Below are 13,865 nucleotides of genomic sequence, written 5' to 3'. Positions count from 1 at the left end.
GCTGGTAACACAATCCCTGTAGAAGATGTCACTCAACTGGGTAAACCCAACTCAAATGGATTAAAAAAATTAGATCTTTCTTATTTTCTTTCTTATTTACAATGAAGGAAAAATTTAATATCCCAGAAACCTTAATCCTATTTGTGCAAATCGAACTATACAAGGACTCCAAGCCACAACCTATACTGTGTCAGAAGTGTCTGAAACTGGACACACAGCAAATAAATGCAATGAAACTCTCTAAGCTTGTAGTAATTGTAAAGGCTTCCATTCTCAAAAGTTGAAAACTTACAGCAACAATCAGTTTACATGTATTAATCGTAAAGGCCCATACGAATCCAACAATAAGTCACAATCCCCTGCATATAAGACAAGAGCACTAACACTCCAAATAGAAACAGACAAAGCTATTCCATACCTTTTTGTAGCTATGGAAGCAAATGCTGTCCAACCACACCAAATAAAGCCTATAATGAAATCAAATAAAACTCCCAAGTCAAACACTCCCAATGCAGCAAGTACCCCTTACAAAACACCATCCCTTAAGCCCCCTAGCTCACATCTCTATCAGAATGAATCACCAAGCCAACAAGCCTCCTTGTCTAGTGAGATGAGGTTGGCCTGGCACCCTCTCTGAAGAAGAAACAAACCAGAAACACTACCAGGAATTAATCCCTTAACTGATAAACAGGATGCACAACTAAACATGCAATCCCCAAATATATGATTATTCATTCTAAACTGTAATGCAGTTCAGGCCTTGAATATATATCAACTACAGAAAACAAAAATCATTGCAGAATTGGCAAAAATCTACATCCCTAATCATATGCTCATTCAAGCAAAAAAAGATCTTGCTTTACTATTAACAAAGCTGAACATTGATACACAGTCATATGAAAAATAAATCAACAACACAACACATATCAATACTCCAGTGGAACGTAAGATCACTCACAGAAAATAAGTTAAATGAACTAATATCTTTTATGAATAATAATTCCATCAATATTGCTTGCCTCCAGGTAACTCATTTAACCCAAAATCAACAAATTAAGGCTCTGGGATATACTATCCTGAGAAAGGATAGATCATCAGAGAGAAAAGGAGGTGGAGTAGCTTTAATAGTTAAAAATAATGTAAAATTTTGTGGCATTAACTTTCCAGATTTTGTAAATTATGTTGATGCAATTGGTATCAGTGTTTGGCTGAATAATACAAAAACTTAAATAAGAAGCTTTTATAACCCTAATGGCAAAACTACAGATGCCATGGATTTCTTCAGCTATATAAATATCTCTAATATGTTGAAAAATATCATTATTTGTGGAGACTTTAATGCCCACAGCCTTTTGTGGGGGGATAAACCAGCAAACAAAGCTGGTAAGTTGATTGAGCGCATGACTTCAAATAATACTGAAGTAGCTGTTGCTACCCCTCAAAACCTGAATACATATTTCAACCCCAAAAGTGGCAGTTTCTCCACAATTTACCTACAAATTGTGTCTTTAAATATTTTGAATAAAATTTTCATTTTTTTTTTTTTTTTCAAAAAGAGTATGTATAGTTCATGAAGATGATTATTTGAATCCTACTGTTTCAGTGGTTGAAGCAGGGATATAAGCTACTTGTCTAATTTTATTCCTTGCAAAACCATTCCACTCAAAGGGATTTTTTAACAAATGATCTTTTTTGTTGTAGCTTTATATACCATTTTCATTTTTTCATGTTTTAAATGCTCGAGAAAGTTTGAATATGAAGAAGGAAACATATTAGCCCTGTAAAAGCATTGCATTTTAACTATTTGCTTAGATCAGTTTTCAACAAGGTTTAAATTCTTTATTTCATTTCAAATCCTAATTGAATAGTATACTTGTGAATCCTATCCTTACTGAAACAATGACTTTCTTTAATACCTTAGAGAAGTTTCAAAATTCTTAAAAAAATTTGTAGGCATAAAGCAGCTGCTGTAAGTCCATAACTCTATCAGAGAAGCTATGTTGCACATCAGAGTAGTCTCTTCGACAGAGTGTTGATTAAAATTGTAGTTTTAGAAAATGAGCTTTAGAAAAAGTTTTAGAAAAAGTTACATACCATTTTTTCAGTTATGTGAAGTATTTGCCTTGGCTACCACTATAGTCTGGAAACTTTTATCTGGTCTTCTATAGTCTTCTATAGTCTTGGTCTAAACTTTTACTATAATCTAGAAATGTTTAGCCCATTTTGTTGTATATTTTTGTGTTAAATCATGCCTTGTTGCTTACATCTTTTTCATGCTCTACTGCCCATTGTTATTTAGATTTTTTTGCAAGTTATAAATCTGTATCATGTCACATCATCATGGGCAGCATGGTAGCACTGCCCAAGTAAAGATTGATTATGGCTTCAATGTGTAGTTTTTTGTTTTGTTTTTTTATTTTTTTTTCACTAGATCACTTTATATAGAAGGAGTAGTCATAGGCACTTTGGAGAGGGCTCATTTGATTAGAAATTTAAAATCCTAGTGCCCTTTTTTTGAGTCAAAAGTAATCAGAGGGCAACTAGGCCTGCTCATACTTTTTAGCTATGCTCCCGCAAAGACATCAGATGAAAATTTTGAGATAGCCATTTTGTTTTCAAAATAGTCAGAATGTTCTATAACTATACCTTTGGGAATGACAGGACCACCACAGCCCTTGGGGCAAGGGCTGTAAGTTATGCAAGTTGGCCCATTGTGTACATAAAGGCTTGTTATCGGGAAGGGATTATGTTTGATCCTGGGTCTCTAAGAAAGCTATTGGTATTAAAGGTGAAACTTTCAGGGAATGTTGAGGGGGATTTATAACTAAATCGAAACACACTATGGGCATTCAGGTTCTCAAAAGTGTGGGTCAGCAATATCCTGGGAACAGCTAAGGGTATAAAGTTGAAACTTCCAGGTCTACTACTGCTGCAACTACTTATGACTGACTGTTTGCAATTGTGTCTGCAACTGCTTGCAACTGTGACTACTGGTGGCTGCAACTTTGGCAACTAGTGACTGCTACTATTGAACTAAATCACAAAATTTTAAATGCATCTTGGTTGTCAGAAACAGACAAGGATAGTAAGCTAAAACTTTCAGGGCTTCTACTGCTACTGCTACTGCTACTGGAATTACTTGCAACTGCCACTACTACTACTGCTGTGATTGCAGCTGCTACTTCCACTCCTACTGATGCTTCTACTTCTGCTAATGCTACTACTATCAGATCAAAATAGTTTAAGTGCATCCAGGTTGTCAAAATGGCATAGATGCAATATCCCAGGAAGAGAATAGGGTATTAAGTTGAAATGTGCAGAGAAAGCTGAGGGGGATGTAAAACTAAATCAAATTACACTGTATGTATCCAGATTGTCAAAAGGTCATCTGTACAATATCCAAGGAACAGCTTAGGGTACTATCAACCACAGTTGATTGAATTGAACAGTTTCTTATTGGAAGGTCTCAAACAGTATCAGTAGACGGAGTTTTGAGCACACTTGAAGTAGAGGTAATCAGTGGTGTTCCCCAGGGCTCAGTCCTTGGCCCTCTCTTATTTAACCTGTATCTCAGTGATCTAGTAGAAGGCATCAACTCAGAGATTCTACTGTATGCAGACAACACCAAGCTGCATAAAGTAATCAAAACAGCTGCCGATACACAATCTCTGCAAGAGGACCTTGACAAGCTCAATAGTTGGATGTCCAACTGGCTGATGGAAATCAATATCAACAAAACCACAAGCTAACGATAGGGAAACCTACTATCCACTATGAATATAGACTAGGAGACTTACCAATCACATCATGCCAGGAGGAGCGCGACTTGGAGTTGTCATTGACAGCAACATTGACTTCCAGGCCCACTATAACAGCATTATTGGGAAAGCAAATCATGTTGCAGGAGTTTTAAGGCGCAATTTCACTTTTGGAAATGATAAGACCATTTGCCTTCTCTACAAAGCTTTAGTATGGTCATTGCACTACACATCCCTTATACAACAAAGACATTGAAGCTCTCAAAAAAGTTCAAAGACAAATAACAAAGTTCTGTTTGACTGAGAAACTTATCTTACAAAGATAGGCTCTGCAAGCTCAAACTTACTTCACTAGCTTATTGAATGCACCAAGGAGACCTCATTGAGGTATACAAGCTTTGCTACAACACCTACAAAAACATCCAGGTTAACAATTTTCTCAGCTTCAGCCACACAAATCTTTGTGGTCACAACCTCAAGCTTCAAGAGGAAAGGTTCCAAAAGGACTGGTCGTTGGGCATTCAAGACCCAAGTAAAACAATACTAGAACAAGCTCCACTTTGAAGTCATCAATGCCAACTCATTAAATTTGTACAAGCAGGAACTGGACAAACACTATAGTGAAAGTGCCTATAATTGTTGTCAATTTAAAAGATTTTTTTAGAGGTCCTGTGGCCTATTTGTTTTGCATTATATTATTATTATTATTATAATGAAAATTTCAAGGTAGGCTATATTATTGGGAATTTTGAACTAAATCAAAAGACACTATATGCATCCAAGATTATAAAAGTGTGTAACTCTTATGTTTCAAGAACAGCAAAGGGAATTGAGCTGGAACTTCTTAGGCATGTCGTGGGTGGGGGGGGGATGGTTGATTAGTATTTGAGTGTAATCAAGGTAGAAACATGATGGGTATCAGAATTCTTTGGGTTCTATAGAAGCCAAAAATTATGCTGATTTTAAGTCCATTTCTTTGGATAATATTACAAATATCTTCATCTAAAGTTCTGTAGTATAACTATTATTGAAATCTATTGCAAGTTTTTTTTTCTAATACATAAATAGCAAGCAAATATCTTGATTTTAAGGAAAAAAATCAGCAAAAGACTATAAAAAGCTCTTATTCCCCAATTTAAAAACTATTTCAATTCAATACAAATTGAAATTAATTTAAAATAAAAACTTTCCACAAAGGAAAGTTTTTCAAAGAAGAGCAAATAGCTAGAGTACATAAAACCGAAGACAAACAGAAATAAAACTGAATAAAAATCCTAGCCAAAACGAGCATAAATCACTGTCAATAAACAGATGAAAACCAACAGAAACTACAATAAATAACCTAGTCACACTTGTTATAATGAAAATTAATTACCGCAAACAGGAGTAGGGGTAATGCCACCTATACCTTCTAAAGACCAGAATTTCATTTACACGATGTTCTTAGAAAACACTAAGTGAGTTGGTGGCCCCCCTTCACTGCCAACATTTTTAGGAGCCTCTTGTTTGAACCTGAATCATGGAGGACTTTATAATCTGTGTGATATGAGGGCTGGAATAAGCCAAATATCCTCTCTACCACATTTGAATCATACCCCCAGGGGTGTATTTAGGGGGGAGGGGCTAAACCCCTCACCCCCCCCCCCCAAAAAAAAAAAAGAGAAAGAATTATTTTGTGAGTTCAATTTCTTGCTCTCAGCAGTCCCCTTTATTTTTGTCATATACTTTGGTGATATATTAGAAGCCCAACACAGCAATAAAAACCTCTTGGCTTTATTATCACCTCCTCAGTCATCCCATCATTTTGCTTGAGTCTTTGGAAACTTATTTCATACTTATTGTGATAAAGTTTTGTAAACTTTAAATTCTCAATTCTGGAAATAGAGATTTATCATCTAATTTGTATCAGGTTGCATCTCATTGCAATTTATGAGTCTATGATACTTTGTCTTGTAAGTGGAACATGGAAAATTCTAGTGTATGTTATTTGTTATAAAAGTGGGCATGTTCTGTTCTACTAAGTGGAGCATGATCTGTTGCACTAAGTGAATTTTAGAATGTACTTTAGTCTGTTTTTCTCTTGCTTTGGCTCAATTAAGTTCTTGTCCTGTGATATTTAAAAAGAAAGTGAAAGAAAGGTTGACTCAGTGATATCTAAAAAAAGAAAATATATTGACAAATATATTGGCAAAATAAAACTGTCAACAATTTTTTCTTTCTTTTTTTTTCAAAAAGAGTATGTATAGTTCATGAAGATGATTCTTTGACTCCTACTGTTTCAGTGGTTGAAGCAGGGATAGAAGCTACTTGTCTAATTTTATTCCTTGCAAAACCATTTCACTCAAAGGGATTTTTTAACAAATGATCTTTTTTGTTGTAGCTTTATATACCATTTTCATTTTTTCATGTTTTAAATGCTCGAGAAAGTTTGAATATGAAGAAGGAAACATATTAGCCCTGTAAAAGCATTGCATTTTAACTATTTGCTTAGATCAGTTTTCAACAAGGTTTAAATTCTTTATTTCATTTCAAATCCTAATTGAATAGTATACTTGTGAATCCTATCCTTACTGAAACAATGACTTTCTTTAATACCTTAGAGAAGTTTCAAAATTCTTAAAAAAATTTGTAGGCATAAAGCAGCTGCTGTAAGTCCATAACTCTATCAGAGAAGCCATGTTGCACATCAGAGTAGTCTCTTTGACAAAGAGTGTTGATTAAAATTGTAGTTTTAGAAAATGAGCTTATTGATTGCCTAATTGGCTTATTTTTTCCACAAATTCGAGAAACTTAGAAATGGGAGGGTTGTTTAATTTTTTAGAAGAAAGACAGGAAAGATTTTTTAGAAGAAATTTAGGGAAAGACAGGATAATATGAAGACAGATAAAAGAAATAGAGTTAGCAGGGGTGCTTTATAACTACCATCTTTCTAATATCATAACTCAAACTGGATACAAAATACAGTTTCCATGATTGTTGCTCAATTTTAGACACAACATGTGCCATAAAATCCTTGTTGGATAAGAGAGGACGATTGCAGTTGATTCAAGTCACCCAAGAATGGATTGTTGGACAATATTTGCATGTTTTGTCCCCTATCTTCTAAGGTCTTAGTTCATTTTCCCGTTTTGAACCAAGCCTTTCTCCTAAGACTTACAAAGAAAGGAGAACAGGGACTCTGAGGCCGGTTTTCCTATCTCTTCTTGGAATTAGCATAAGAATCAAATAAAATATGAAACATGGCTTACAATTATGCAGTTGTGAGGGCTACAAGAACTGAAAACCCATTGGGACATTAAGGATGAAGGATATGAAATACATTTAAATTTTATTAAAATGCAAGAATATGAATTAGGTTGTTGTTTTTTGGCCTCAGGAAAAGGGTGTCCAAATGCTTGTTTTAAGTAACAGTCAAATTAGCAGAAAGGGGAGCTACACAAAACATCTATTGGCTATTGATTGAAAGTTCTTCTATTTTGTATTTTCATTTCTGACAAAGGTTTAAATGCTTTAGTTCACAAATTTGTGAATTAAACTAACTTTTTAAGTTAACTTCTGTAAGATATTAGGATAACTCCTAGCTCAAAGTATTAATAATCTTTTTAATGAAATAGATCAACAGCCAGAAGACGCCTTGCTCACTGCACCCATAACCATCTTACTTGACATTGGTCTGGAGTCATTCAAAAACCATGACCAGATTTCTGATGCTCGAAAGTTGGACTTAATGTGTAGGCACTGGAAACCAGGAAATGACTATGAGTTCCCTGAAGTAGTTCAGCAAAATGCCAAGGATATAGTCATCAAATCAATCAAGGCGTGTGTCCTGAAAATCAGATCATTTGCCCCTCTTCTTTCTGGGTTGGGTTGACAATATATCCCAATCTTCGAATTGTTCTTCTTTTTCTATTTCACAGTAGGCGGGTGCCTGCCAGTGCGTTCCTGCCTATTTCCAGTGCCCTCATATTAAGTCCAACTTTGTAGCATCAGAAATCTGGTCATGGTTTTTGAATGACTCCAGACCAATGTCAAATAAGATGGTTATGGGTGCAGTGAGCAAGGCGTCTTCTGGCTGTTGATCTACTTCATTAAAAATATTATTAATGCTTTGAGCTAGGAGTTATCCTAATAAAATGAATAAAAATAACAAAATTATCCTAATGAAAAATTCCCAATAATATAGCCTACCTTGAAATTTTCATTATAATAATAATAATAATATAATGCAAAACAAATAGGCCACAGGACCTCTAAAAAAATCTTTTAAATTGACAAAAATTATAGGCACTTTCACCATAGTGTTTGTCCAGTTCCTACTTGTACAAGTTTAATGAGTTGGCATTGATGACTTCAAAGGGTTCCAGTGTTGTGTTACTTGGTTCTTGAATGCCCAATGGCCAATGTCCTTTTGGAACCTCTCCTCTTGAAGCTTGAGGTTGTGACCACAAAGGTTCATATGGCTGAAGCTGAGAACATTGGTAGCCTGGAATATTATTAATGCTTTGAGCTAGGAGTTATCCTAATAAAATGAATAAAAATAACAAAATTATCCTAATGAAAAATTCCCAATAATACAGCCTACATTTTCTGTTTGAAGTCAAACAGAACTTTGTTATTTGTCTTTGAACTTTTTTGAGAGCTTCATTGTCTTTGTTGTATAAGGGATGTGTAGTGCAATGACCATACTAAAGCTTTGTAGAGAAGGCAAAGGGTCTTATCATTTCCAAAAGTGAAGTTGTGCCTTAAAACTCCTGCAACACGAATTGCTTTCCAAATAATGCTGTTGTAGTGGGCCTGGAAGTCGAGGTTGCTGTCAATGACTACTCCTAAGTTGCGCTCCTCCTGGCATGATGTGATTGGTAAGTCTACTAATCTATACTCATAGTGGATAGTAGGTTTCTCTATTATTAGCTTATGGCTTTTGTTAGTATTGATTTCTACCAGCAGGTTGGAAACTATACTTTTAAATTGGTTGAGGCCTTCTTGCGGAGGCTGTGCATTTACAACAGTCTAGGTTAAACTTTTTACAGGATGTTGGTGTAAACGTACAGTGTAATCTTTGAGCTGATACCTCCAGCTGGGCCTAGATTATTGACATACATATTAAATAAAAAAGGGCCAAGGACTGAGCCCTGGGGAACACCACTGATTACCAATACTTCAAGTGTCCTCAAAACTCTGTCTACTGATACTGTTTGAGACCTTCCAATAAGAAACTGTTCAATCCAATCAACTGTGGTTGATAGTACCCTAAGCTGTTCCTTGGATATTGTACAGATGACCTTTTGACAATCTGGATACATACAGTGTAATTTGATTTAGTTTTACATCCCCCTCAGCTTTCTCTGCACATTTCAACTTAATACCCTATTCTCTTCCTGGGATATTGCATCTATGCCATTTTGACAACCTGGATGCACTTAAACTATTTTGATCTGATAGTAGTAGCATTAGCAGAAGTAGAAGCATCAGTAGGAGTGGAAGTAGCAGCTGCAATCACAGCAGTAGTAGTAGTGGCAGTTGCAAGTAATTCCAGTCACAGTCACAAGCAGTTGCAAGCACAAGTAGTAACAGTCACAAGCAGTCATTGTAGCAGTTGTGCACACAGTCGTAAATGTGCACATAGTAGTAGTAGTAGTAGGAGTACCATTAGCAGTAGAAGCCCTGAAAGTTTTAGCTTACTATCCTTGTCTTTTTCTGACAACCAAGATGCATTTAAAATTTTGTGATTTAGTTCAATAGTAGCAGTCACTAGTTGCCAAAGTTGCAGCCACCAGTAGTCACAGTTGCAAGCAGTTGTAGACACAATTGCAAATAGTCAGTCATAAGTAGTTGCAGCAGTAGTAGACCTGAAAGTTTCAACTTTATACCCTTAGCTGTTCCCAGGATATTGCTGACCCATACTTTTGAGAACCGGAATGCCCATAGTGTGTTTTGATTTAGTTATAAATCCCCCTCAACATTCCCTGAAAGTCTCACCTTTAATACCAATAGCTTTCTTAGAGGCCCAGGATCAAACATAATCCCTTCCCAATAACAAGCCCAATTCCCAATTTCTGTATGTACACAATGGGCAACTTGCATAACTTACAGCCCTTGCCCCAGGGGCTGTGGTGGTCCTGTCATTCCCAAAGGCATAGTTATAGAACATTTTGACTATTTTGAAAACAAAATGGCTATCTCAAAATTTTCATCTGATGTCTTTGCGGGAGCATAGCTAAAAAGTATGAGCAGGTCTAGTTGCCCTCTGATTACTTTTGACTCAAAAAAAGGGCACTAGGATTTTAAATTTCTAATCAAATGAGCCCTCTCCAAAGTGCCTATGACTACTCCTTCTATATAAAGTGATCTAGTGAAAAAAATGAAAAAACAAAACAAAAAACTACACATTGAAGCCATAATCAATCTTTACTTGGGCAGTGCTACCATGCTGCCCATGATGATGTGACATGATACAGATTTATAACTTGCAAAAAAATCTAAATAACAATGGGCAGTAGAGCATGAAAAAGATGTAAGCAACAAGGCATGATTTAACACAAAAATATACAACAAAATGGGCTAAACATTTCTAGATTATAGTAAAAGTTTAGACCAAGACTATAGAAGACTATAGAAGACCAGATAAAAGTTTCCAGACTATAGTGGTAGCCAAGGCAAATACTTCACATAACTGAAAAAATGGTATGTAACTTTTTCTTTGCTGTCTCTCTGAACCATTGTGCATAATGCTGAGAAAGCAAACAGATTTCACAGACAATGAAGAAGTGTCTTGTTCATTTTGAAACTAGTAACATGCTTAATTACACTTGTCTATAGTAATTCACAAATTATTTTCATTTAATTCACATTGTTATTCAAATAGTTGCAAGCAAAAAATCCCACCAATTTTCAATTTTTTTATCATGGTGGCAGCAGTAGCTGCAATCTAGTAAATAAAAACCACAGCTCATAGTTCCCAAAAATTAGAAGTTTATTCTAATAAAGAAATAAAGGCTAGCAAGAAATAATTGTAATGTGTAGCCTATTCTGGAATGGGAATTATTATCACAATTAGTCTTAGTTGTAAAATGGTATTTTAAAATAACAGCAAATAAAACTGTCTAATTTTCATTATTTTGGAGCCTGTACCAACCTCTGCTGGCAACCAAGCAGCCATACCTTATTCAGGCTTAGAGCTTTTATAAACTAGTCATGAGTAACTCTCATTTCTCAAAATTTTGATTAGTTTCTGAAAATTTAGGCTAAAACAGACATGTGGTTCATTGGAAGAAATACATTTGGGTTCTGAATTACATGACAGGTCCTTGCTACTGGTTTGAGATCTGGAGCATATCACATATCTGGGATCACTTCTATAGCTTTCAATAAGGTGGTTACAGCTTTGGCACCTAAAGCACCTTGTGGGGTCTATCTGTCACAGTCAAGAGATATTCAAGTATATTTTTGAAAAAGTTTGTAACTTGCTATAGGCTATAGAAAATCATCCTTTTCTGTCATTCTATGTCACAAAATTGACTTCAGCAAACAAACAGCTCACAGCAAAACTGATGGGAAAATATCTTGATCAACAGAGTAGGCCTATTCAGACAGATAATAAACAAACTAACCTGTACAATCAGAATTTCATCCTGAATCCAAATATGACATTTGTTTCTTATGCAAATTCAATTTTAAGCCCTTTACAGACCCTCAAAAATGATTTCTTTTTTGCTTATTTTAGATACAGCTTATATACTTGGGTTAGTATCAAGGCCATACCCAGGATTTTTTTTCAGAGGGGGTTTTACTCAATTTTTTTTTTTTTTTGGGGGGGGGGGGTTCACACACAAAACAACTAAAAAATGCAAACAAAATTTGTTTATATCTATTTTTGTTATGTTTTTATGAGTCAGACAAACATTTTGTGGGGGGGGGGGTTCAAACCCCCTTAACCCTCCTCCAGGTACAGCCTTGGTTAGTGTCAATCTTGTTAAAACAGGTTTACCTATTACTTGAATTGAGTGAAAAAATCAAGAATCTAAGTGCATGGGAAATATATAATATGGGCTATATATTTGGGTAAGGTTAGAAATTCAGGATGAAGACTTTGATTGTAGACACAAGTTTGCTTCTTATCTATCTGAATTCTATGTTAATCAATCACAATTTTTATCAACTGATGTCATTTTTGAGGGTGTTTTTGCTCTTTTTTAAGAATTTCTGCAAATTGATTTCATAATAGCCTAGGCTAGCATAACATTTTACTATTGAGACTATGCTAAGAAAAACAATAATGGCCATTTCTTTTTTTTAGAAATACATTTTAAACTTTTGGTTACTGTGGGATGTTTTGAGCCCTCTGAGGGCTCAAAGTGTAATTTCCCCCAGAAGCATTTATAGTATTATCAAAGAGTATCCTAGTTAAATTCTACTGTCAGCTAAAAATTAGATAAATATCTACCAAATCATATTATTGATTTAGAACTAAAGTGAATAAACCATACCATGCCTTTTTTATGCCTATTACGAATATAATAAGAATTAGTTTCAGTATTTATTCTCAGCCCCCCCCCCCATCAAGTTCCCGAACTGGGTTGGTTAGAGGTAGCCTATATAAGGGGGGGGGGGCTGAAATTCATTTCCGATAGAAATGCTTATTATATTCGTAATAAGCATAAAAAAGGCATCAAATGGTGTATTCACTTTATTCCTAACTCAATAATATGATTTGGTAGATATTGACCAAAAATTAACGGTCAATATCTACCAAATCATATTATTGAGTTAGGACTAAAGTGAATACACCATTAGATGCCTTTTTTAATGCTGATAACGAATATAATACGAATTTCAATCGTAAATGAATGTCAGCCCCCCCCCCTCTACACACCAATTCAGGGTTAGGTTGGGGTAGGTATAGCCTATATAGGGGGGGGGGGGCTGATATTAAGTTCCAAGAGAAATGCTTATTTTGTTAGTAATCAGCATAAAAAAAGGCATTGAATGGTGTATTCACTTTATTCCTAACTCAATAATATGATTTGGTAGATATTGACCAAATTAAGCCTTATTTCTCATCAACAGTTGGCTGACAAAGCCAATGTGAGCTTTTATTTATAACACAGTTCAGCCTAATGTCAACTTTTCAGTAGGCTAGGCCTAGTCTAAGAAATTGAAGTTAGCACTTTTCTCATTCGAGGAATGATAAAACAAGATGAAATGTATTCGCAAGCCTAAATTTAAAGGACTTGATAGAGTTTTGTGTCTGATAATTACCCAAATTATAGCATGAAAACTTTGTCTAGCCTATTTGCACTTCTAGAAAAGTCAAAAATATACGCTAAATATCTTGAAAGTGAATGTAGTTGCCGATTATTAGCCAAAAACTCCGAAAACTACTCAGACGGCTTCGAAATTCAGCTACATAGAAACCGTTTGTTTTAAAGGCAAATGCCGTGTTTTCTTTTAGAAGATTGTTCATAAGACACCAGAACAAGATGTTATAGATGAATTATGGTGGTACCACATGGTTATTTAGTAATATAAGCTACTTAATGCAGTAATATAAATCGACAAGTGCTTTCTGTGCTTGTATCTTCACTAGTTTTGTAGAGAAGACAAATTCAAACCCAGCTGTTTTTGGCGATGGTTACATCACATATGCTAATGCTCTCTCTATTTTGGATCTTTTGATCCGGTAAAATGAAAGTAGAGTGTGTTCTTGATCTTAACTGTTTTGAAATTTCTCCTATGTGTGCCTCTTTGGGTGAGAAACCGAATAATTAGTAAACAGTACAAAAACCCAAAGCCGTTCTTAGGTTTGGTGGTTCCCAGTAGTAAAAAATTGCCCTCCTTCCGACTCGAATATTAGCGAAAAAACGAATCAAAGTGGGCAATTCTCTAGCTGTGGTGCCCCCCATTCCACGGGGCCCAGGAAACTGCCCCAGATACCCCCTAGAAACGGCTCTACGACATTGCCCTTTGTTTGTATTTTTGTGGCCCTCGTTCCATCCTAATAATTTTTTTGAACACTAGAATGTCCATGTCAAAGGGAATTGCAGTTGTAGATTTCAAACCCATCAGATATTATTTGGCCCGCTATTGACCTCCGCTGAGTAACACCCC

The 13,865-nt window shown here is 35.4% G+C and overlaps 1 protein-coding gene across 2 annotated transcripts in view; it reads right to left on the bottom strand.

Annotated features, from left to right (window-relative positions):
* NTPase (ectonucleoside triphosphate diphosphohydrolase NTPase) overlaps window positions 1-13,071 on the bottom strand; it is a 113,747-nt gene extending 100,676 nt beyond the window's left edge. The window contains exon 1 of one of the 2 annotated variants that reach the window (XM_089092218.1): window positions 13,017-13,071. The gene's annotated coding sequence lies outside the window, so the exon portion shown is untranslated. The remainder of the gene's footprint in view (window positions 1-13,016) is intronic. The other variant, XM_089092226.1, reaches the window with a different exon arrangement.
* Window positions 13,072-13,865: the final 794 nt, after the last annotated feature.

Source organism: Artemia sp. Qi Xiang Cuo, chromosome 7 (genome assembly GCF_049724085.1).
Source record: "Artemia sp. Qi Xiang Cuo chromosome 7, ASM4972408v1, whole genome shotgun sequence".
In the NCBI taxonomy this organism is placed as follows: Eukaryota; Metazoa; Arthropoda; class Branchiopoda; order Anostraca; family Artemiidae; genus Artemia; species Artemia sp. Qi Xiang Cuo.
This window is presented reverse-complemented; position numbering and strand designations above follow the sequence as displayed.